This window comes from Mustela nivalis, assembly GCF_964662115.1.
Source record: "Mustela nivalis genome assembly, chromosome: 13".
Lineage (NCBI taxonomy): Eukaryota > Metazoa > Chordata > Mammalia > Carnivora > Mustelidae > Mustela > Mustela nivalis.
In genome coordinates, this window is record NC_139032.1 from 36,922,775 (window position 1) to 36,948,165 (window position 25,391).

Genomic DNA, 25,391 nt, shown 5'->3' on the forward strand with positions numbered 1-25,391 from the left:
CCTCATCTTTTATAATAGTGACACATAGCTCCTGATAGTTTTGCATCAACTAACATCAATTTGTTGAGCACCACTGCCATTTGAAAGTTTAGTGCCTTTCTCTAGTGCATCTTTTCTGGTAAGCATTCACACTTTGTGTTCATTCTCATATCTCCATCCACATACCTTTCCTCCAGACCTCCTTGTAACTAATCTTCCAATCTTCTTCCTTCCAAGTCTTTGACCAGCTAACCTAATTTGTTGCTGCCTATTAATCTGTATATATTATGACCACAGGTTAACTCCCTTTCTATGCAAAGTAAACATCCAAGTGTTCATGCATCATGACTATGATTAAGTCTAATCTCGGCTGAGACTCTAATAGGGCTATCATTGCTTTTTAGCTTTCCACATAACATCCTGACAATATGTAAAAGAAGCTTTGGAATTTTACTCTTTTTTTCCCCTGGATTCTTGTATTCAAAAACTTTTTTATTAACATAAAATGTATTATTTGACCCAGGGGTTCAGGTCTATGAATCATCAGGCTTATGCATTTCACAGCACTCACCATAGCACATACCATCCTCAATATCCATGTTTAGAGCTGTTGGTACATAATTTCAACATATAGTCGGAGGAATGAGCTGAAGGAGGAGAACAGGTGCAACTGTAGTTGGAGAATTAGGCGCATGGGTTACTTTCTCATGAAGTTTGTTCTACCGTCTGACCCCTTCCCTGATTGCTCCTGGATATATTCTTTCTATCTTAACAATGATTTCTTCTGAGTACAGAGAACTTCATGATTTGGTGCATCTGACAGTAAGTACCAACTTCATGATGGACAGTTACAGATAGTCAAACCTTTTTTCTGTCAGTGCTCAGTGGAACTCCACGGGAATGAGAACTGTTTCTGATCCTATGTTTTAACTGAAAGACAAATATATATATATACATATATATATATATATATGTATATATATATTTAGTTTAAGGGAACGAGAACTGTTTCTGATCCTATGTCTTAACTGAATAACAAAGAATAACTAAATCAGTGGACACACACCATGTGATCTATATCTATACATGGTATCTATACACATACTAGGACACATACCTGAGGTCTATTAATGTGCCTTACAGAAGATACCATAACTGGCACAAGCTGCTGCCGGAGATGCTGGTTGGATAAGTCCACCCTGGTCTACTGGCACTTGCTGGGATTCAGGCTCCATCTAGTGTCTGTGGGGCCAGGCTGATAAATTAAAGAAAGATAATGATGGAGGCCACTAATTATACATCTTTTTAGTTCCTTCAGTGTGACACCTACCTTGGTTATTGCCTCTAGTATATGATAGTTAATGTTTTGTTTTGTTTTTTTAATTGCCTTAGCTGGAAGAGCAGTGGTAGTTTCAGAAACTTCATGACCTTCCACTGGGATTTTTCTTATCCCACAGGTGAAAGTCACAAATTCCACTGTCATTTCAATGGTCAAATATGTCAATGCCAAATATACATTCAGCTATGAGGGGGACTTCTACTGGGTGGGTGGGTGGGTGGACTCAGTGGGCAATTTTAAGTTGGATTTTAGTCAGGAATTGATAACCTGATCCAACATGACTCTACTTGAACAGGGGGAACCATAAGGTCACTTCAGTTCTGCAGATATTAGTTTCAATTTAATCTCTGCGTCCAACTGTCTGCAAAGTGTCTTGTAGGTACTTTTCCCTAGTGCATAGTAAATGGTGGATAAGTAATGGCTCAAGCAAGTGGCCACAGGTCTTTTTGAAAGGCCTGGAGAAAACATTACAATATATTGAAAGATGGCAACATCTTTCAATACAGGACCCAGTCACCTCTTAAATTAATTAATGGTTTCTGTATCTGAAACAGCTTCACATAATATCTACTTCCATAAGCCTTTGCGTTCTATCCTCTATTGTCTGTCCTGGTGATTCAAGCATATTAAACCTGAAGGAGTGTTAATATGACTGTGACTTAACTCTGATTATAGTTCTAAAGGGTAGGAGAGGAGGTGGCTCTCCTAAACTTCTGTCTTATGGGATAAACCTCTTTGTATTATTTTCTGATATTAGAGGAGTGCTATGTTTTAACGGGATAAGATTGACCATTTCTGAAGGTTCAGAAAGTTAAGAAAATTCTGGGGAGACTAAATCTTTTAATGGGATAAGATTGACCATTTCTGAAGGTTCAGAAAGTTAAGAAAAAAAAAGTTAAGAAAAAAACTTAAGAAAATTCTGGGGAGACTAAATCTTCTAGGGCTTCTTCCCAGATGTCCCTATCCTAAATCAGATTCTCACAGTTTCTTAACTAGGACCCTGTGCTTGGTATTAAAGATCTGTTATGGTAGAACTTTCAGGGGTGACTGGGTGGCTCAGTCGGTTAAATATCTGACTATGGCCCAGGCCCTGATTGCAGGGCTCTGGTGTAGAGCCTGGAAACAAGATCTCCACTCAGTTCAGGGTCTGCTTGTCGCTCTGCCTGCCGCTTGCCCAGCCCACTCCTCTCTGCTCCTGCTCCTACTCTCCCTTTCTCACAGAAAATAAATAAATAAAATATTTTAAGCAAACATTCAAAGATCTTTGAAATTTAGCACCTTGTTTTTCAAAAACTGTGCTTTATCGTAGCTTCATCTGTTTGCTCAGAGCAAGATAAGTGAGTTTCTTTATAAGTTACTCTTTGGCTTTCAGATGGTTTTAAATTGTTTGTTAATAGTCCTCAGCTTTGGGGTGCCTGGGTGGCTCAGTTGGTTAAGCTTCTGCCTTTTTGACTCAGGTCATGATCCCAAGGTCCGGAGATCGAGCTCCATGTCTGGCTCTCTGCTCAGCAGGGAGCCTCCTTCCTCTTCTCTCTCTCTGCCTGCCTCTCTGCCTACTTGTGATCTCTGTCAAAAAAAAAAAAAAAAAAAAAAAAAAAGTCCTCAGCTTTTCATTACTGATCTCATCAAGGTAATAACCATCCAGTTTTGTTATCCTTATATTTATACTTCTCCCCCCAATGATATTTTTCAAATGTCTTAATCATTACATTATATTCACCTTTGCTCACAAACCATCCCATTTCATCATGGATAATAATTTAAAAAATTGAACGGCCACCACGTTTCAGGGGCTCTCAACACATTACTCATCCTTAGGCACAGGCTCCTCACTACCAGCTACGTGGTGATTAAGCAGTTCTGGAAAAACTCCATCACAGCACCAGCTTTCTCAGTGTACTCCAACTATCACAGATTGATTTTTGGGAAGGAGATATTAAGATGAAGTTAAAAGTGCAAAGCTGATTTGGGGAAAGTAGCAGTTAAAAAAAAAAAAAATGGTGGGTAGCAGGAAGGTCAGGGTGAGCTCTTAGACCATGCCATGCTTTTGACAAATCTTTGCCAGCCAAATGGCAAACTCCAGAGCAAATGTTGTCTATTAGAGGTATCCTACCTTACTTGAAAATGGCTAGCTTGTATTATGTAACACCATTATTCACCTTGCTAAGTTTTTGGCTTCCCAAGAGGACGAGATCTCAGCTAGGATGCTAGGGGACCCTGAAGACACTAAAAGCTAAAGGCTGTGAGCTATCGATACTCATGATAACTGGAAAGCTGGAGATTTATTGAGGGAGAATCTAAGTAGTGCATTTTTGCATCTGCCACACCCTCCAAGTGTGAAACTTTAGACTCTCTCAACTAGTTGTCAAGTTGATTTTGTGGACAAACAGGAATAAAGATAACCTGTTTGTGTAGTGAAACTGGAAACTTTTTAATTAGTTTCTTGTGAATAGCAAATGACTGGAAAGAAAGAGAAAAGAGAAAGGGAAGAGGGGCAGTAGACATATCTAAGAACCCTGAACATAGGAGAAAAAAAACCAAGAATATCTGATGTTCAGTTTTTGACCTTTTAACTGGTACAGCATGAAATCTGTTTCATCTTTCGAAACCCTCATAAAGTTTGGTGCAAAATAAAGGTCAGTGCTGGGACACCTGGGTGGCTCAGTTGGATAAGGGTGCAAGTCTTGATTTTGGCTCAGATCATGATCTCAGGTTCATGAGATAGAGCTCCACATTGTGCTCTGTGCAGCATAGAGTCTGCTTGAGATTCTCTCCCTCTCCTGCCCTCCCCCGACTCATGCGCTCTCTCTCTCTCATAAATAAAAATAAATACATGACATATTAAAATAGTAAAGATTAATGTTTTATTTTGGTCAAAGTCAAGTAAATACCTTCACTTCCACATCTATGGTAAACACTAAAGAGCAAAAGAACCACAAGTTGTTATTGAGATAATCCATCCATAATGTTTACCCTTCCACAGAAGATCCTGAAATATACTGATCTCTTAGCAGAGGCAAGATTCAAATCTTAAATCTGTGGACTGTACTGTGTACCCATCTAGGCTTATGAAATGACAAAGATCCTTTTAACTATATATATGCATATGTATAAAGATATATATATTTTCCAGAAATAAAACATTAGGATTATCTTTCACTCGCTTTATTTTTATTCTTCATTATGTATACCCAATCAGTTGATAAGGAGTCTTTATTTACAGGAATTTTTCATCATTTTCCTTTCACTCAGTCCCTACTTGCCACTACTGATGTCCAGACCCACAGTGCATCAATCCCAAATTTTTGGAACTAGCCTCTTAAATTTCCTCTTTGAATTACCTCTTTGAATTTCGTGTTTCTAAAACTCAACTATTACCTTCTGATTTTAATATTCAAAAGTATTCAGAGGTTTCTAATGCCTTATAATTTTTTTTCAAATATTTTTGTTCGATTAGTAGATGTCAGTAACTGTGCTAGGTGTTGGAATACAATGGTGAACAAAACACAGTCCTTGTGTTTGAGAACATCATATAGTTGAGCAGAGTTTAAGGTACAGATCTGCACAGAGTGGGAGAAGTCATATGGAAAGGGAGACATGTAATGATGATGTCAGTTCCAGACTCTTCTACTTGGCTTTCAAGGTGGAGGCTATGTGGTATGCTCTCTCTACCCAAATTTGTCCAGTCACTGCCCAAACACAAATTCCCTGGTCCTATGTGAAAAGTATTTTAATTCAGACTCCAGACACAAAGCTCTTGTTCACCTCTTTATCTTTGTTTATTTTTTCTGCCTAAAATGGCTTTCAACAGCTCTGGCTGCTTATCCACATCCTTTTTTCACAAAGTCCACACAGTTTCTTGTCCTCTCAAAATCCATTCTGCACGTAACTCTTTGCATCCCTCTCTCGGAATTTCTCTCTATTATTTAATTCAGCATGAGACTATCATCTTTAAAAGTAGCTTATTTATTCATGAAGGACTTACTTCATCCTAAGCAGCACGATTAAACAGACCCTTATTCCTGCTATTCATGTCATAGAGAAGTGGACCTGATGGATGATTTAGCCAGTCTTTGAAACAACTACTTTCAGGACTTCTACCTTTTGTCAGATATAGTGGTGAATATGGCAAAAAAAAAAAAAAAATGCTTGTCTTCATGAAGCTTCAAAGATAATAAAAATAGATATACTGTAAACAAATAATAAATTAATAAAACCTGTAGTTACAGATTTTCTAATAATGGAAATGATATGTTAAGGAAGGAAAATATGACTAAGAGCTCCTGAGAGGATCAAAGTAGCCTGAAAATGATTTACCAGAGTAGCAGATTATTTGATATTTATTATATCAATTTCTTCTTCAGATGGCAAAAATCTAGTCATATGACAAATATAAGAAGGAGCATTTCAGGGAGAAAAAAGAAAAAGAAAGAAAGAAGAAAGAGAATGAGAGAGGAAAAGAGGAAAGAAGGAAAGAAAGAAAGAAGAGGAAAGGAAAGAAAAAGGCAAGGCAAGGAAGGAAGGAAGAAAGAAAGAAAGAAAGAAAGGAAGGAAGGAAGGAAGGAAGGAAGGAAGAAAGAAAGAAAGAAAGAAAGAGGCTAACACAAAAGGCCTGACTAGAGCACAGTGAACCAGCGGGGTGTTACAAGATGAGGAAGAAAAAGGTAGGCTGTTTTGGGGAGAAAATGGTGTCGTTCTGTTCGAACGCCTTTCTCACTGATTCTCTCCCAGCAGAATGCTTTCGTACTCCCTTTGTACTTTGCTGGCCCTTGTTTTTTTTGACTGATTTATACACATGTCAATTGAAAATCAGGATCAGAGTTATTTATTGAATAATGCCTTCTGAAAAATTATGTCAAATCTTCCCCAAGTGGTTTTTAAGCCTAGTATTCCTCACATTTTGCTTAGTATCAAAAATAAGTCATTGATACTATTCTGGCACTTTTTGAGAGCAAATTGATTCCTGAATTAAGTTGTTGGTGGGACCCATTTCAAGCATTTAAACATTGCAAAAAGTAAACCCACGTAGTTAATATGGAAGAAAATGCAATTAATCTATTTGCTATAGTTCTAGCCCTGATGTGTTCAGGTGACCTCGAATTGAAAGAATCCATCCTCTGAGTAATCTAATTTTTTTTTCAAGTTTAATTAAATTAATCTATTCCCTGGAGTTCTCCCTTCTATTAGAAATAGCCCCCGAGGTAATATGGAAATTTTCCAGTTGTGAGTGTAGTTTAATTAATGCAATAATTACAATACAGTGAATACAAGAATAACTAATATTTACTATACATTTAGCATGTACCAGACATTTTTGTTCTGTATCTTAGATGCATTTTTTCATTTAATTCTCTCAAAACTCTCAGAAAGAGGTCTTATGATTATTCTTATTTATAAGATTTCTAAGCATTGGTGAAGAAAGTGAGAGTAACTTGCCTTGTGTTCCACAATTAGTAAATGGCAGAACCTGGATTTGAATCCAGGCAGATTGTATCCTGAGTTTCCATTTAACCACTACTCTTTCAGACCAAACTAAATCAAACTATACCAAACCAACAAACAAAATAAAAATGTACATGGAAATCTGCATTATTTGTATTTTCAATCTCCAACAATCAAATTCAATAGAAAATTATAAAGTCGCCACATCACTCTTTGTTGTGTTTTAACATCAGGAGACCTATTCAAAAAGAAGAATGAAGGGTCTCAAAGTAGTATATAACAGACTATATAAGTTCTGAACGATGTAGAGATAAGGAATATAAATTGGTGATATAAATATGGCTTCATAATTAGCAATGGCAAGAAAAGTTCTTAATTTTGTTGCTTCAAATAATTGTCCTATAAAGTCAGTGTAACTTCATCGGTGCTCTGAGCTTCTGCATATATTATAAAGAAAAAAAAATGTCCTCCCAAATACCTAAAAACATGTCAATTAATGTATGTTTTCTATGTGCATAATTATGGGGGATGCTTAACAAAAAAGGATGCTCAACAATGAACCTGCTATTGTGCACAAGATTTTTGGCCTTCAGAGAATCATGTATGTGCTTCCTCCGTCACACAATTATGTGTTAATTATTCCAGAATTATTTTCTGATGTGCTGATCTAAAATAAAACATGTTTACTATAACTATTGGAGGACATTTCAATTAAGAAGAGTAATAAGAAAATAAAATTTAAACATACTTTTTTTTTAAATTTAAGATTTCATTTATTTGAGAGAGATGGAGACAGTGACAGAGAGCATGAGCAGAAGTAGAACCTACAGAAGTAGGTTCCCCGTGGAGAGCCTATATTGGGGCTCAATCCCAGGACCCTGGGATCATGACATGAGCCCAAGGCAGTGGCTTAACCAACATACATTGCTTTTACTCTTGTGTACCAATCCAGTATATTCAGGATCATTTTCAATCTTTTTATTCTTTTGCAGTCTTTCATATTCCCTAGCCTTCCCTTGATTTCATTTAGTCTTCTTTATATACCATGTTTGTGTTTGTGATTGTGTGACATCATGTGACATATTCCCCCCCATTTTCTCTTTTTCTTGCTTGTTTTCTAGTCTCTTTTCTTTTTAGCAAAGGTATATACATCTCAGGGATCAGAAGGTAATATAAAGATATACATTTTATCAGGGAGTTGTAGGTACCTATGCTTGTCCAGCAATGAGAACTTGGCCAACAAGAAGGACACTCTACACTATCTAGATTATGCAGGTCAGCCCAATATTGAACAATATCTGATTTAAAAATGTTTGAACTCCATATTTTTAAAATGTCGATCACTAATTTAAAATTAAAAATAAAAAAAATCTATGCCAAATATGTGCACAGCCTCTCATTTGTAGCTACAAAGTAGAATGAGATTGATTGATCTAAACTCTGAAGTTTGGGGGCGCCTGGGTGGCTCAGTGGGTTAAAGCCTCTGCCTTTGGCTCAGGTCATGATCTCAGGGTCCAGGGATTGAGCCACTGCATCAGGCTCCCTGCTCAGCAGGTAGCCTGCTTCCTCCTCTCTCTCTGTCTGTCTCTCTGCCTACTTGTGATCTCTGTCTGTCAAATAAATAATAAAATCTTTAAAAATAAAATAATATAAACTCTGAAGTTTGCTAACAGAATGACCATGTGAATTACTTTTGTTATCCGAGTGTCCAACGTTCTCACATAAAAAATAGAAACAATACTATATTACACAGTTGTTTTGAACATTAAAAGATGTAATGCAGTTGAAAATTCTTAGCACATTTTTTGACACAAAGAAAGATTTAGCTAAATTGTAATCAGCTTCCTTTTATGTCTTTTCCTCCTCTTGTCATATCTATCTATCTATCTATCTATCTATCTATCTATCTATCCATCTATCTATTTTTTTTTTTTTGGCTAAGTATTACTTATCTGTTCTACAAATTTTCCCTGACCACTTCTTTCTCCTCATATTTGTCCAGCCTTTATTAATTGCTTATTGTTATTTTATGACAGATTATTGTCACTAAATATATCCCCACCTAAAAAAAATTGTGGTTTCTAGCTTTGCTTTGCTGCTACTGTCATTCCAACTTTGAAAACAAATGTGGGGAATATTTTGTTCTGATCTGAAACTACATGTGATCACAGCAGTTCGCTGAAAACTGGATCTTCTTAACTTGCATTTGAAGAAAGGAACTGTATCAATTCAATGTGTTATTAATGAAAACTATTGATTGTATGTGTTTGGCAGATTCTTTTGAAAGCCTGTCCTGCCAAGCCTTGCAGGGAAAGAGTGTGAGGTGAAGGCAGACATTCAACAGTCATGGAAATAATTCCTGACTTTCCTATTGGATCTAAATGCATTTTGCTACATCTTTTGCCATTCTCAACATCAGCCCTCACTTGCTCCTAATACTTCCAGACCTATTATTGCCTTTGTAGGCACCAAACTTTTTCTTTGTTTCCTAGATTAAAATCATTGTCTCTCCATCTGACTTACAATATCTGTAGTTGACATGGCCAGAGGTTCTTTAGCATTTTGTACTGTTGTATGTTCTTACATTAGATACACAGTCTTTGGGCAATGAAAAATAAAAGCTAATCCATATCTTAGAGAAAAAAGAAACATTAACAAATAAATTTACTATCTCTATATGGTTATTTTCACAATTCTGTACTAAAATATATGCTTAATGTGCAATACTTTCATGAAAAAGGGGTATTTCATAGTTTTAATGAAAGAATTAATAAATATGTGGTTATGTAGAACTTCAACTGAAATATTTTGTATAGCTCATTATCACAAACTCAGATAATACACAGTCCTTATGATTTGTATGCACATAAGTGAATGGATTTTTACAACCTAATATAATCAGAAATATGTTTCTCTAAATGTGTTACTAAGATCCCTGTATAGTTCTATGCTAAGTGTGACATTGGGGAAGACACATGCTTTATTATCTTCTTTTATTTTTACTTAATGAAGTCTGTCTTGTACTCACAGACTCAGTTCTACTTTTTCTTAAATGTAGTTGAAATATTTTTTTTCATTTTTATAAACAGATGTAAACGCAGAAAACATTTTCAAATGAACTGAGGTATCTCACACTTCAGGTGAAACTATTTCATAAACACTCTATATTATAAAATCATTTCCCCATATAACAATGATCTGTTCTCTGTTGGTAAATTTCAAACAACATATTAAAACAATCTATTTTGAAAATTGTTCTCATTTTACAGTTTCACTTCTCTGATATCACCTATAAAAATTGATATTAGAAACTGAAATACACCTCACAAAAAATTATTTTACCAACTAATTTCATTTATAAACATGTATTAAACACTTAACTGATTAGAAACATATAAGTCTTTTCCCCTCAGCCTGCATCAGCCCACACAGGCACAGCCCAGAAAAAAAAAAAAAAAATTAAAAGCATATAAAATTAATCAATAAGGGGCGCCTGGGTGGCTCAGTGGGTTAAAGCCTCTGCCTTTGGCTCAGGTCATGATCTTAGGGTCCTGGGATCGAGCCCCGCCTCAGGCTCTCTCCTCGGCAGAGAGCCTGCTTCCTCCTCTCTCTCTGCCTGCCTCTCTGCCTACTTTTGATCTCTGTCAAATAAATAAATACAAATCTTTAAAAAAAATTAATAAAAATAAAAAAGATAGTTTAATATTAGGATTCCTATTAACACAATGTATCATATCAGTTGGTTAAAGGAGAAAAACTATATGGTCAAACTGAGAGATGTCTAGAAAACAATAGTCAACATGCATTCCTAACTTTAAAAATCTTAGTTAACTAAGAATAAAAGGGTAAAAAATAAATATATATTACAAAGGAGAAGTTGCTAATATACTTAGTGATCAAACACTAGGAGCAAATTAAATCAGAAACAAAGCTGAAATAATTTAAGGGAAATAGCAAAAACAGTAATGACATGATGAAATCATTTGTGTACTTTTTTTTTAACACAATGTGTTCTTCTCTAGGCTAAAGTAATCCTGTATCAAATAGCTGGACACTAGAGATATTTCCACTAAACTTTGAGGAAGGCAAATTGGTCATCATGACAATTATTTTTAACATTCTTCTGGAACTTTTAATAGAATTATTCAGGAAAAAAATTGAAAAAAAAGCATACCTTTAAAATTAAAAGAGGAAAAGTAAGTATTAGTTGCTGATGATATGATTTTCTACTTTGGAAACCCGAAAGAATTAAATAAAAACTGATATATAGAACTAATCTGTACATCTGCAACCTGGATTAAAAATAATAGAGAAAACTTCCTTATGTATTAATGATCAAATGTTAAAATGAAATTGATAATAAAGATCCACGTATGGTAACAAGAAAAAAGTTCTATTTTTAATTTTTTAAAGCTTTATTTATTTATTTTTATTTTAGAGGCAGAGAGCAGCGAGGAATGGGCAGAGGGAGAGGGAAGGAGGTCTCCATCTCCTGAGATCATGACCTCAGCTGAAATAAAAACCAAGGCACCCCAAGGAAAAAAGTTCTAAACTATGACCTACAATAAATTTTCCAGACCTTTGTGAGATAAACTACATACATATTCTATGAAATTTAAAAGAAAGATGAAAGTGAAGAAACATACTTCGTTTTTCAACAGAAAGACTTAGAGAAAAATATCTCCTAAATTAATATTCACGTATAAGATCATTTTTACCCAAAGGTTAACTTTGGGAAAGCATGGAAAGCTTGATAAAGTAAGTCTAAATATCATTTGGATACACACTTAGAATAGAAATAGCAAACATGGGAGGAGCTTTCTCTTACAATGATTAAAAAGTTAATAAACATACCATTAGTAGAACAGTTTAACAACAGCAAAAGAGAATATGGATAGGTCAACACAAAAATCATGAAAGGTCAGAAGCAAAGAGAATTAGATATAATTACTTAGTTAATGAATCTTAAATCTTTATTTTAAATCAGTAGGATGACCAAGGGGATTAATCAATAAATGGCAGAATAATTAGCCAACAATATACACACACACATCCCTACATCATATTTTACAGCCAAATAAATCCCCAGCAGGTTAAAGATCTTTGGTTATTTTCATTTTACTTAATTTTTAATTTTTTTAAAGATTTTATTTTATTTATTTGACATACAGAGATCACAAGTAGACAGAGAGGCAGGCAGAGAGAGGAGGAAGCAGGCTTCCCGCTGAAGAGAACCCGATGTGGGGCTTGATCCCTGGACCCTGGGATCATGACCTGAGCCAAAGACAGAGGCTTTAACCCACTTAGCCACACAGGTGCCCCTTAATTTTTAATCTTTAGGGATTATTTTCTTATATCCAGTGTTGGTGAGGCCACTTCAGTACACTGTCAGTTGAGTGTGAGTGCTTGTGTTTTTTAAATTTTTTTAAAGATTTTATTTTTAAGTAATCTCTATACCCAGTATGGGGCTTGAAATTACCACCCTGAAATCAAAAGTTGTGTGCTCTACTGAGTCAGCCAGGTACTCCCTGAGTGTGAATTCTTACAAAATTTCTGGAAAACAATTTGGCAATAAGTGTCAAGTATCTCAAAAACATTCAGAATATGTGACTTAGCAAACTCATAGTTCAAAATGTAGTTTTAAATATTTGATATCATTTAAAAAGGTCTTTATTATTATATGATAATAATAGTAAAGATTGGCAAACACTGAAAGTATTTGTTTTGTTTTGTTTTGTTAATTTTTTTTAAAAGATTTTATTTATTTATTTGACCGAGAGAGAGATCACAAATAGGCAGAGAGACAGACAGAGAGAGGTGAGGAGAAGCAGGCTCCCTGCTGAGCAGAGAGCCCTATGCGGGACTCGATCCCAGGCCCCTGGGATCATGACCTGAGCCGAAGGTAGAGGCTTAACCCACTGAGCCACCCAGGCGCCCCTGAAAGTATTTGTTAATATAGAATTGATTAAATTAGAAAGTATTCAAAATTGATTTGTGGTCATTAAAATAAGAACATAATTTATGTAGAAAGAGATATTCAAAATTCTTTCTCTGTGTCTTTCTTTGCTTCTTTTTATTATGTGCACATATGTATATATGCACATATACATACATATACATACACATGCATATGCCCACACACACAAATTGAAAGTATATATATAATGAGGCCAATAAGTGTTAGCAGCAATATCTATTAATATGTGTTTTTGTTTTACTTGCCTTTTCTCTTCTTTTCCTCTTCACTATGGATTACTCATAAAATATGTTATCATATATATGTGTATATATGCATTTTATATATATATATATACACACACATGCTATAGAATGATTGTAATTATAATTATGTTGGTGAATAATGTTTATAATCATGCTTGTTTTGATTGCTAACTAATTTTACGTAAAGGTATCTGTGGTCTTAATTAGACTATAAAATGTCTTACACATATTTATATTTCCCAATGTGCCTATAATTTTGATTTAACAAATATTGGCTGTATTACTGTTACCTTAAAATCATTGTCTTAGTGATGAATATAAGAGATTAGCAAATCTACATAAACGTTCTCTGCCTTTAAAAATCACCTCAAACATATTTTTTAACAGACAAAATAACAGATACAGAATCGATTAATGTGGTAAGAGTAAGCAAACTGTGCTAGGGATAGAAGGCCATGCATGGTTTTCTGGAGGAAAGAGTATCAGAACTTCAGTGTAATGAAGACTTAAGACTTCACCCAGTGAAGAAACTTTGAGAAGTGGGTCTGTTACTGAGATGAGGCAGGATGTGAAAAGGCCTAGAGACAAGAAAAATCCACCTTAAAATTTTCTTTGAAAAGTTGATTTATTGGATGCAAGTTGGACTGAGGATTTCTAAGGGATAAGTGTGAATAGTAGAGGGAGCTAGATCTTTAAGAGCCTTCAATGATGAACTAAGAAAATTATATTAGTGTAAGCTTTTGATATAAATTAAAAAATTATTAAAGGAGGAAATGGGGCACCTGGGTGGCTCTGTCGTTAAGTGGCTGCCTTCGGCTCAGGTCATGATCCCAGGGTCCTGGGATGGAGCCCTGCATGGGGCTCCCTGCTCAGCAGGGAGTCTGGTTCTTCCTGGCCCTCTGCCTGTCTCTCTCTCTGTCTCTCATTAATAAATAAATTAAACATTCAAAAATATTTAAAAAATAAAAAATAAAAAGAGAAAATTTTCACATGGTATTAAAAAGCATTTTAAGATATACTCCATGTGCCCAAGATGTGGTAGTTCTTGGGAAACTTTGATAATATACTCTTAACTTATGGTGTACTAGAGGTTTGAAGTTGATAAAAATCTAACTCATTTTAAGTGACATATAGTATTTTAAATGACATATAATCATTTTAACTGACATATAGTATCCCATGAATATATGGAGATATATATATATATATATATATATATATATATATATATGGATATATTATATTTTTTTCAAAGAGACAGAGATACCAAATAGAAATTTTTTGTTGTTTTTTTTGCCCTTCATAAATTGTTCTCTAATGCACTTTGACTCTCTGTCATTCAATACACATTAGCTTTAAAGCATATTTTATATACAAAAGACAAAATTTAAAAGATATGTATTAAAAAGGACCAAGTAATAGAGTGAAATTGGTGGTCATAAATACTCAGTAATGGTGTAGAAGTTTTCCTGAGTGAGAAAACCTCGAAGACAAATCTTAAATGTAGCTATAAATTTAATTTCACTGTAATGAACTGCTAGTTTTAATGTAAGAAAATACATATAAGTTGGATAACAGGAATTGACTCATGTATGGAATTGATGCAAGAAGTGGAGTCTATATTGATGAGGAAGGAAAATCCTAAGAAAACCACCTTTCCAAAAAATATAAATGTATTAAAGATATAAATGTAAAAAATCAGAACATTACAAAATGATAGGATAAAATATAGACGAATATCTTTTGGGCCTATACAGAGAGAAGAATATGAAAGACACATATTTAGAAATAATTAAAGAATAATGAAATTATGAAAATTAAAATCTTTATTACAAGGGGTATAAAAATCAGACTGGGAAAAGATGCATGCAACTTATGTAGAGTTTTAGGAATCGTAATACATAAATAAATCCTTCCTATAGAAAAATGCAAATCAAAAAGAGAAAAACATGAATGGGAATAAACAACTCAAAGAAGGAATATTCCTCTCCCTCCCCCAAAAGAAAAACCCAAATGGACAAGAAATATATGTTCTCAATCTCCCCAATAACCAGTACAAATCTATTCCAAATTATAATCAGATATCTTTTCACATTCACCAGTCTGGAAATGTTCAAAAGTCTGACCATATCATTGACAAAGGAGGCTGGGAAGCAGACATTCCATATAAATCTGGTGGAAGTGTAAATTAGAACAATTTCTTTAAGGAGCAAATCTCTCTCTCTCTCTCTCTCTATATATATATATATATATAAATTGACCATATACATGGCATGTAACCAAGAATTCTAATTTTTAAGGAAATTTTAATTCAAATGAGGTAGAGATAGGTACAGAGATATTCACTGAATCATTTTTATGAAACATGTGAGACGTGGAAGGATGGATTATAAAGGGGAAGGTGAAAAAATATTATAGCATATTTGTATATATATATTTGGGATACAACCTCTTAAATGGGTTAGAACTAATCAACCTCAAAAAGCGGAGAATAAAGAAGTTACAGGAAATTGCATATGTGTAATCTGCAAGCACATGACTTTTGTAATATAAGGCCATTCCTATGCAAGTAATAAGAGTATATAAACAGGGTTGAGCTACAGACCCAATTCATGGTCATTGTAACTGGGGGATAGAAAGGCATGGAATTTGATAGGTAAATAGGGATTTCAACTTCAATTTCTGCAAAAAAAAAATGTTGAAAATAAATACATCAAAATAATAGCTTTTTAATTTATTTACTTGAGGAGGTGAGTACACGGATGTGTGTTACATTAGTCTTTGTATTTTTAAAAAATAATCATTTTGAAAATACGGTTGGGTTGGGTTCATCTGGAGAGTGGGGTATTTTTTTTTTTTTTTTTTTTTTTAAAGCTGCATGCATATTTTATTTATTTATTTATTTTTATTTTTTTTTTTTTTAACTTTTTATTTTTTATAAACATATATTTTTATCCCCAGGGGTACAGGTCTGTGAATCACCAGGTTTAAAATATTAAGTTCAATTAGCCAACATATAGTACAACTTTAGTTTCTGATGTAGTGTTCAATGATTCATTAGTTGCATATAACACCCAGTATTCATCACATCACCTGCCCTCCTTAATGCCCATCACCCAATTAACCCATCTCCCCATTCCCCTCCCTCCGTAACCCTCAGTTTGTTTCCCAGAGTCCAGAGTCTCTCATGGTTTGTCTCCTATCTGATTTCTTCCCATTCAGTTTTCCCTCCTTTTCCGTATGGTTCTCCGTATTGTTCCTTATGTTCAACATATGAGATGTGGTTCATATATACAATGGAATATTACTAAGCCATCAGAAAAGATGAAGACTTCCCATTTTTATTGATATGGATGGAACTGGAGGGTATTATGCTACGTAAAATAAGTCAAGGAGGGTGGGATATGTTAAAGACAAAACAAGTTGAGACTCAAGGTCAAACTTGATATAGTATAAAATAGTAACTTGTGATCATGTTATTAGAGTGATACAAAATGGGCATTTAAACTCTTATGACAATTGCATATAAGAAAGAAGAACTAAAGTGATAGTTGAAGAAATACATTGAGTATGCCTAAAAGCTCAGCTTATCAAAGACACTGCAAGCAGGTATTGTTCCTCTGTGTGAATTACGGAAGCAATTCCATAGGAATGAATTGATAAATGACACACTCTTCTTGTGGTTGTGTAACATAGTGTTCCTTCCTCTGGCTGATGTAATACCAGGTCTAGGAAATGGTTTTACTAACTAGATTTTGGCTCTCACTGATATCACCAGGCAGGAACTTCTCTGTGGAGCACAGATTTATTTATTTATTTATTTATTTATTTATTTACTTAGCCATGTAAATGTGTAAATTTTATGACACAAGAAAAGACAATGGAACCTTGGATTTTTGGGCTTGATTCTATACTTTATACCCTATGAAATGCATTTTCTGATCTGCTGGTATGTCAGTTTGAAGTTTATATTAATGAGCAATCCAAATTTTAGTCATGCTATTGTAGTCTCTATGAGGCCTAGCCATATAGCCATTATAATTTTTCTACACCAGAAAAGTTATCAGAAACTAAAACCTCTTGCTTCTATGACTTTAAGTATACTATAGTCAATCTACCAGCTATATCATGGCCCTTACCTTCTAGGAATATATCAAACAGCCAAAAAAATTATATGTTCATGTGATAATGTTGGCAATGTAGAAAGATAAACAGCTTCAGAAGAAGTCAAGCAAAGGTGCTCTGTCTGAACCCACTAATGAACAGCCTATGACATCTTCTATTTACTTACACTGCTGTCCAAATTTGCAACCGTCTAAGCCAACAATGATGGATGTACTTAGTACTTCCATTGTGTGTAATGAGCAGAGTTCCACATTGCATAAGAGCATGTCTTCTGTGTATAAACACAATCAACAATACTTGAAATTAATAGACCCACAGCTTTTTAATAATCCCCAGTTCCATGTAAACACACTGTACATTTTCAAATACAACTAATTTCTAATGTTATTGAATGTAATAAGTATTTATACACACACACACACATACATACATACAAACAAGTAAATTGGGCTATAGACACACATATACATACATACCCCAATGAACTGGGCTATAGCCAATATTTGACTGTTTGATACAGCAACTGGGCCATAAATAATTAAATTTTCTTCAAATTCTTTGGGCCAGAAGGTAAGGAAAGCAAACAAAATTGTGGAAACCCATGAGGACAGATGTCAGGGAAGGGCGATAAATCTTTTAAGATTTAAAGCTTTGTGTCCAGAGAAACTGAACTGGATATAATGAAATGAAAGGGAATCTGAAGGAAAATGATGCAGAAGGAAAAAAAAAATTGAGAGAGGTGGGAAGCAAAACATTAGAATGTGCTTTCCCTCGGGAATCATACCTTCACCTTGGACAGCAGTGCCAAGACAAGAATAGGAGATTAGAGAGACCACGGTTCTGGAAGTCAGGAAACAAGGATTCTAAATCTGGCTATACCATTACCAACTTGTTGATCCTGGGAAAGTTATCTCCCTTTTCTGAGCCTCAGTTTGTTCATCTCACTATCTCTGGATCTCTATGTTCCTCCAAGATACTATGAACCCTTATAAACTCTTTCCATGTTACTAAGAGAATACTATCAATAAACTGCCACATCCTGTAATCACGTCCTTGCTACATCAGCCCTCCGTGTTGGTTTAAATTGTTTTTACCACAGCATTATTAAAAGCAGACCATTAAAAAAGTTTTGAATCTTTCAGGCTCCCAGAGTTCATGGTATGGCCTTTGTGCGCCACTGAAAAACTCTACTTGCTGTCAAGGCCCTCATCACCTCCAACTCTGAGGGTCAGTGGAAGGATTTGGCATCCCTGAACCATCAACTTCCCCTCATTATCCTAGCACTTTCCCTACAGAATTTTGCAATAATGGGCCCAAGTCTTGTTAGAGTATCATTTTTTATTATTATGTTATTGTTTTGATAAATGTTAAGAATAAGTTTAACTTAGTGAAGAGACTAAGATAAGAATTACAAATACAAGATAATTTGCTTAATAAAAGGATAAAATCATGTTCATTATCAGTCAGAATACCCAGAAGGGAGACTAGCAATGTTTTTCAAGGAAGGCACAAAGATGCATGCTTGTGTACCCCTGGAATCCTCATTATAGCGTTCACAGTTGAGCATGTTAATATCTGAATGAGTAAGGATCATCTCAGACATTTAGGAGCTCAACCGTCCCTTGGAAGGCTTGTCATACAGAAATTCATGTTGGCTTCTATGGATATTATCTGGGAGTCACCACAACAAGACCCTTGTTCTTAATCAATTTCATAGTTATACAACATGAAGTATAGCCAAAGTGAGGTTCAGCAAAGACTTCAGTTAACACTTCCATCATCCACAAACTAACAGTCTGGTCACGATAATTTCCTCAACCCAGAGCTATGGCATTAGTGCTGGAAACCGTTTCCCAGGCAACCCTGAAAGCCACACCAACAGTCCTTCAGATCTGCTATAAAGCTTATATTTCCCAGGTTTAAATTCAAGTTCAGCCAGACAGGAGCTTGAGACTCGTGGTGGTTTTAAGACCCTATACTGGCTCAGATTGAGTTGTACTAGTCCTCTTATTATAAATCAGCAGCTAAGGATGATTTAGAAACATAGAAAGGTAACAACATAGGAAGTTCGTGGGGCAAGGTGGTGAGGGAGGAAAGAAATGGTATCTAAAAGAGACATAAATCCAAATACACTCCCAGGACTCTGAGAAGAAGTGCAGAATTAAAGCAGGTGGTAAATGAATAAATAAACTGGAAAGCCATGGCTGGAAATCTGTGAGGGATTCTGACTAGACTGAATCCAAGAAATATCTTGAATTGTCTAACATGCAGATAGGTAAACCTTTGATTAGACCCCACTGTCTCTGTAAGCCTTCTGTAAAACTGTGATAATAAAGCCCATGTACATGCTCCCTCTAGCAAGGATAGGTAGGCAGGTAGATAAATGATGATAGATAGATAGATAGATAGATAGATAATGGAATCATACATAAAATACATTCTTTTATGTGTAAATCATGAATTGCTTTTATTGTCTGAACTATATTAAAAAGCATTAGCATGAGACACTTTAAGTCATGGAGTTCTGCCAAATGTTTGCATTGTTAATGATGTGGCCAGCAAGGTGGTTAAAAATTCAAGTTCTATGGAGTCAGGGAGAAATCTCAGAAGATTTTAAATTAACTGTGTGGTACATTTTAATATATGAATGCTTCTAAATAAGTTTGCAGAGTTCATATGGATTGATTATCTCTAACATTTTGGAGTAATTCTTAGTGTTGCAGTAGAAAGTGTTGATTTTGAACTTAGATGGATCTGGTTTCAAATCTCGTATTAACTTTTTCTAGGTGTCTGACCTTGAGCTGCAATCTTAACTTCTACTGTGAATTAACTTACCTCATCTGCAAAATGGAAACACTAATGTCTTATTCAGAGTTTTTATGGAAATTAGTAGGAGGATTCATGTATTGTATCTACTATGTATTTGCCACATAAGAGATGTTCTATGAATGAATTCATATTAATTTATGAACTTCCAGGAAAGTTCCATTTAGAAATGGAAAATGCAATGAGAATTAGAGAATAATAGCACTAAAATGATCAATCAAATTAATAAAAAACAGGACTTGGTATATAAAGATATCAGTGACACATTCAAAACATTAAAAAGCCTTTAGCTAGTATATTTTATGACACTGCTATAGTTTTGATACAAATGACATCAAAAGATCAAATGGACTTGTTGCTCTATGTTAGTTATGGATCACTACGTAAAACAATTCTTTAAAATGGTTTTAAGGGTGCCTGGGTGGCTCAGTGGGTTAAAGCCTCTGCCTTTGATTCCAGGGTACTGGCATCGAGCCCCACATCGGGCTCCCTGCTCAGGAGGAGCCCGTTTTCCCTTCTCTGCCTGTCTCTCTACCTACTTGTGATCTCTCTCTCCCTGTCAAATATATAAATAAAATCTTAAAAATAATAAAAAAATGGCTTTAAATACCAACATCTTATAAATATTCTCTGCTTTTTAAATTTCTCTATTATAAAACAATATATGTAATTACAAAAATGTGATGAGTAATACTATATTTTCATAACTCAGTTATTATTCTATTTCTCAGAGATAACTATTGCTACCATATGTGAATAAATTTCTATACCATATGCATGTATATGTGTACACACATATAGATGTAATTTCTTTTAAAAATTGGATCATATAATCATGCAATAAATACTCCTTTGTCTCCTTCTTATTCAGCTACACATCCATTTTATTAATATCTTTATTAACTTTCTAAATAAAGTATGCTACACAATATTTTGTGCAATATGGTGACTTAACCAAAGTGCCGTTATTTCAAATGAAGTTATAAAGAAACTGCTCTGGAGACCAGAGGCTTCTGGAAGCTGGGTTATAACTTTATAAAATAGAACATCCTGTTCTATTTAAGTTTTTCACCTTATCGTGAACCCATATTTTTATTCCATTTTGAGACCATGACATACTGGTTTGTAAAATACCTTGTGATCTTTGGTTGAAAGTGCTGAATATTATTATAACCATTTATCTTCACACGGTAGAAACCCTTGACTGGAAAAAGCATTGTTTTATTTTCTTGATGCACTAGAGGAAGTTGCTACAGTTTTGGCTCCAGCTATTGCTATTAATTCCCCAACTTTTATGACCATGAACCACCGCCCTCAAATTCTTTTCTTCCCATTTTCATCAATATAGCTATATATAATCTTGCTTTTGCAATGAGAAAACACAGACCAACAGTGCATTACAATTGGCAGGTCTATGCAAAATTAACTATTACCTGTTGACTGGAGCAGACCTTTACATACTCTGAATTTATAATCATTGTTTATATGGTCCCCCTCCATTGATTTAGGTACTTGCAGACAATCAGTAACCCACAATATTAGCATCATACACTTTCTTTATTAATAAGTAATAGAAACAATGGAGTTTTCCATTCTTTAGCATTTAAAGTCACCAAAGCTTAATTAACAATGCCTTTATATACACCTGGGATAGATACAAACAGGCTCTTCAAATTTGGTAATACATAAAAGAAAACCTTCTAAGAGTGTTTTTTTTTTTTTTCTTTTCGTATTTCAATCATAAACACACTCTGAGAATTTAACTCTAGGAGGATCCCTGTATAAATAATAATTACTATTTATACCATGTAAATATAAACTACACTCTCTTATGCACCAAAGAATTTCCATTATATTATCTGTTTCTACTTTGCCCTATCACCTTCTCCCAATAAGTAGGTTTTCTATAACCATTAGCATTATTCTGATGATAATTTTTCTTTTTTCAACATAGGTTTCATTGCTTTGTATGGACACTTCTTCATCAACTACCTATCAGTTTTAAGATATCAGACTTGTGCCTAAACCTTAAGTATTTTAAGGAAAACAAAAGGCAGGGAAATAAGTACTGCATGTGCTGGGAAAGTAAATGGAGAATACCACCTCTACAGAGATGGCATCTTGTAGTAGACCTGAAGAGATCACAATAATCTCATTTACATCATGGTTGCTAATCTCATCCTGATGTTTTCTGAATGGCAGTGCCATTGATCAGCATGTTGAAATAGAAAAAGTCACTCCATGGTAATGTAATGCAGGACATTCAAATTCTCCTCCTGCCACCACTGTGTGGATTAAATCGACTGGCAGAGGCAGTAAGACCTTAATTCAAAGCCTGACTCTTACTTATTTGTCATGTGCTCCGGAGAAGCTGCTCTTCCTTTTTGAGCATTAGTCTCCTCATTTCTAATAAGGGAATGATAGCACTTCTCTTGCAGAGCTGTTGGGAACATTACAGTGGCTGCACAAACTATTCAGATGAGGGCTCAGTCAGTACCTACTGGCTGCTCAAGGAAGGGTAGCTGTAATATGGCAGTTGTTACCAATCCTGACTCTCAGATTTGCTGGCAAAAAAGGACTAGAGAGTCTTGATGTTTCCTTTGCACCCAGCCCTTTACATATCCCACCTGCATTTTAGACTAGAAAAACTTTATTACATTTGTTGAAGGCAAGTGAATGTAATCGAAGAAAACAGATAGTAAAATATTTTCTATAGAAAGTACCTTGATTGAACATCCTTAATAAGAACTACACACACACACACTCCCTTACTCCCTCCCTCTCTTATACTTTTGCTCTCTTCCTTTTATTTCTCTCTCTGCGCGCGTGCACACACACACACACACACACACACCACTCTTTCACCATTTCCTCCAAACCCTCTTCTTCTTCTTCTTCTTCTTTTTTTTTTTTTTTTTTTTGCGTTTGTAGATATTCTGAAAGTTCTTTGGAACATTAGTGCTTAGTAGAAAGAATATCATTAATATCTCTCACTTAAATTTTTGAGGGAACAGTACTTTTTGCTTCTTTGTGTACATATATAAAATCTTATATAATAGTGGCAATAAGCAGTAGTATGGGCTTTTATGTAAAACATGTATATGAATGGGTTCAGTTAGCTCCTGATAACTTCTGAGAATAATTTATTACATACATTCCTTAGGAAGCATTTTAAAGCTACTATAGTGCTGTGGAGAGCATACTTTTAAATCAGTGTATATAGGTTTAAATCCCAAAGGTCTGTATAGGTTTGTTTTGTTTTGTTTTGTTTGTTTGTTTTTCCCCCAAAGGGCCTCCTGCCCTTATAAAAGGATCTGCTTTCATTTCATTCTCTCTTTCTCTGTCCTTCGGGGTGTGTGTGTGTGTGTGTCTGTCTGTCTGTCTGTCTGTCTCTCTGTCTTCCATCCGTTCTTAATGCAACATGTGATGTTTCTGGGCTACCCGTAACCTATTTTTGTATTAAGGAAGAGTTATCAATCTATTTTTGGAATCCAAGTTTGTTTTTTGTTTGTTTTTTTCTTTTTTGCTGTGTTCCCTTCTCTAGTTATACAAAATCTCCAAAATAGTTAGGTTCAGAATCTGGTGCTTAGATTTCAAACCTATGAGGATTAAATAGCAGCTGTGATGATTTAGTAATAGCAGCCCTTTTCTGCCTTCCACTCTCCTATCTGATGTTAGCTTTGAAATGTTTTCTGAAGCCTCTGAATTTGGGGGAAAGTTTCCCTCATCAGTGTAAAGTATTTAGATGTAGCATGAATTGGAAAGAAAATGTGAAGAATGAAATTTTCCAACTAATATGCCTCCAAAGTTGCAACATCAGGGTTCACAGGATAAGATGCTGGAAGAATGTGGCAGTATCGCATTGTTCAGCAGCCTCTCAAACTGTCTGAATTGTAAGTGATATTCAGTGACCTCAGCTTGTCCTTGAGGTTCACTAGCGAAAAGATTGTGCTGCAGTTAGAGCTCTGGCAGTGACCGGAGCCAGGTTTAAAATGAAGAATGCTGCTATTTTCTATCTCTACAAAACCAAGCTTGTAGAGCCGATGTATTAAAATTATTTTTTGGTAGTTTCATTTTCTTTTATGAAACTAAGTGAATTATTGTCTCACAAGGAAATAGCAACTAATAAACCTGTGTACTTTCAGATATTCAGAAAGACTTAGATGGAAAACTTAACCTTTTCTGATGCAGTTTTCCTATGAAGAGACTGGTTAATATGAGAAATCATTCAAAAAATTGACAACTTTAGATGAACCCTTAAAAAAATGGTTTGAACCTACTTTTCTTCCTGATTCAACAGAAGTCCCTCTTGTTTTTTTAAGGAGACAAAAGAAGAAATTCTATTTGTATCCTTTAGAGATTAATATGAGTTTAAGTTAATTTTTTTTCCTTTTAAACTTCAAATAAAATGAGTTGTTGTGAAGCAGAAAATGTGTTGGAATAAACACACTTGCTACATAGGAGTTGAAGATCCACAACTCTGCTAACATAAATTTATCACAATATCCATTGGTTATGGCCTTTAATAAAGTTAGAGATAAAATTCCTATATATTTTTAATTTATATTATTGACATTTATATTTGTCTGACATTATATTTTATGTATTATATTCTTATATAAGAAATATCCTTCCAATGTGGAAGATATGATTCTTTTCTCATTATTATCTTTAATAGTGGAACTGATCAAATATTTTAACCAGTCACTCAAAAGATTCCCAAGTTAAACATTGTATGCAAATTAGATGCAAAGTCTTTGAAAAGCAAAACTCTACATTTAAATGCATTGGAAATACTATTTAATGGGTCAACCCCGCTTTTTCATATCCACCTTGAAGTTACTCTCTGCTTAGCCAGAGACTTGAAAAGACTATGTTACCTATGGAAATTGATCTGGCAATGTATATGTAATTTTAGTTGTGAGGTAATAACTCAGTGAGATACATGTTATTGACTGAGTTCCTTTATTGTTTCTTAGTTTTGTTTATGGATTCAAATGTCATTGTTCAATGTGTGCAAAAGCTGCATAAATTATTGTAGTGCACAGGCAGTATGAAACCACCAATTTACTTTACCTCACCACAGCATTAAATGTCAAGGTGTCAAGTTGTCCCTTCAGGTTTCATTGGCAAACATAAATTATTGCTAATAGAATGCACCAGCAAAATTTTTGAATAACAAATGACTTCAGAAAGCGTCACTACAAGAAGGAACTATAGGACACTTGAGATAATTTATGATACAAATATTTTCAAAAGCTCGTCTGCTTGGAAGGTTGATTTCTAAATGTAAAATAAATAACTGACTGAGTTCCCTGTGTTCAACTCATCCTCCTGTAATTTCTGTCAAATATATTCTTAAAGAAGTTGTAGCTCTGACTGCAAATCTGATGTGCCCTTAGAGCACCAGGGTATATGGTAGAAGACTCAACTTCAATTAATACCTGAGTCCCTCAAA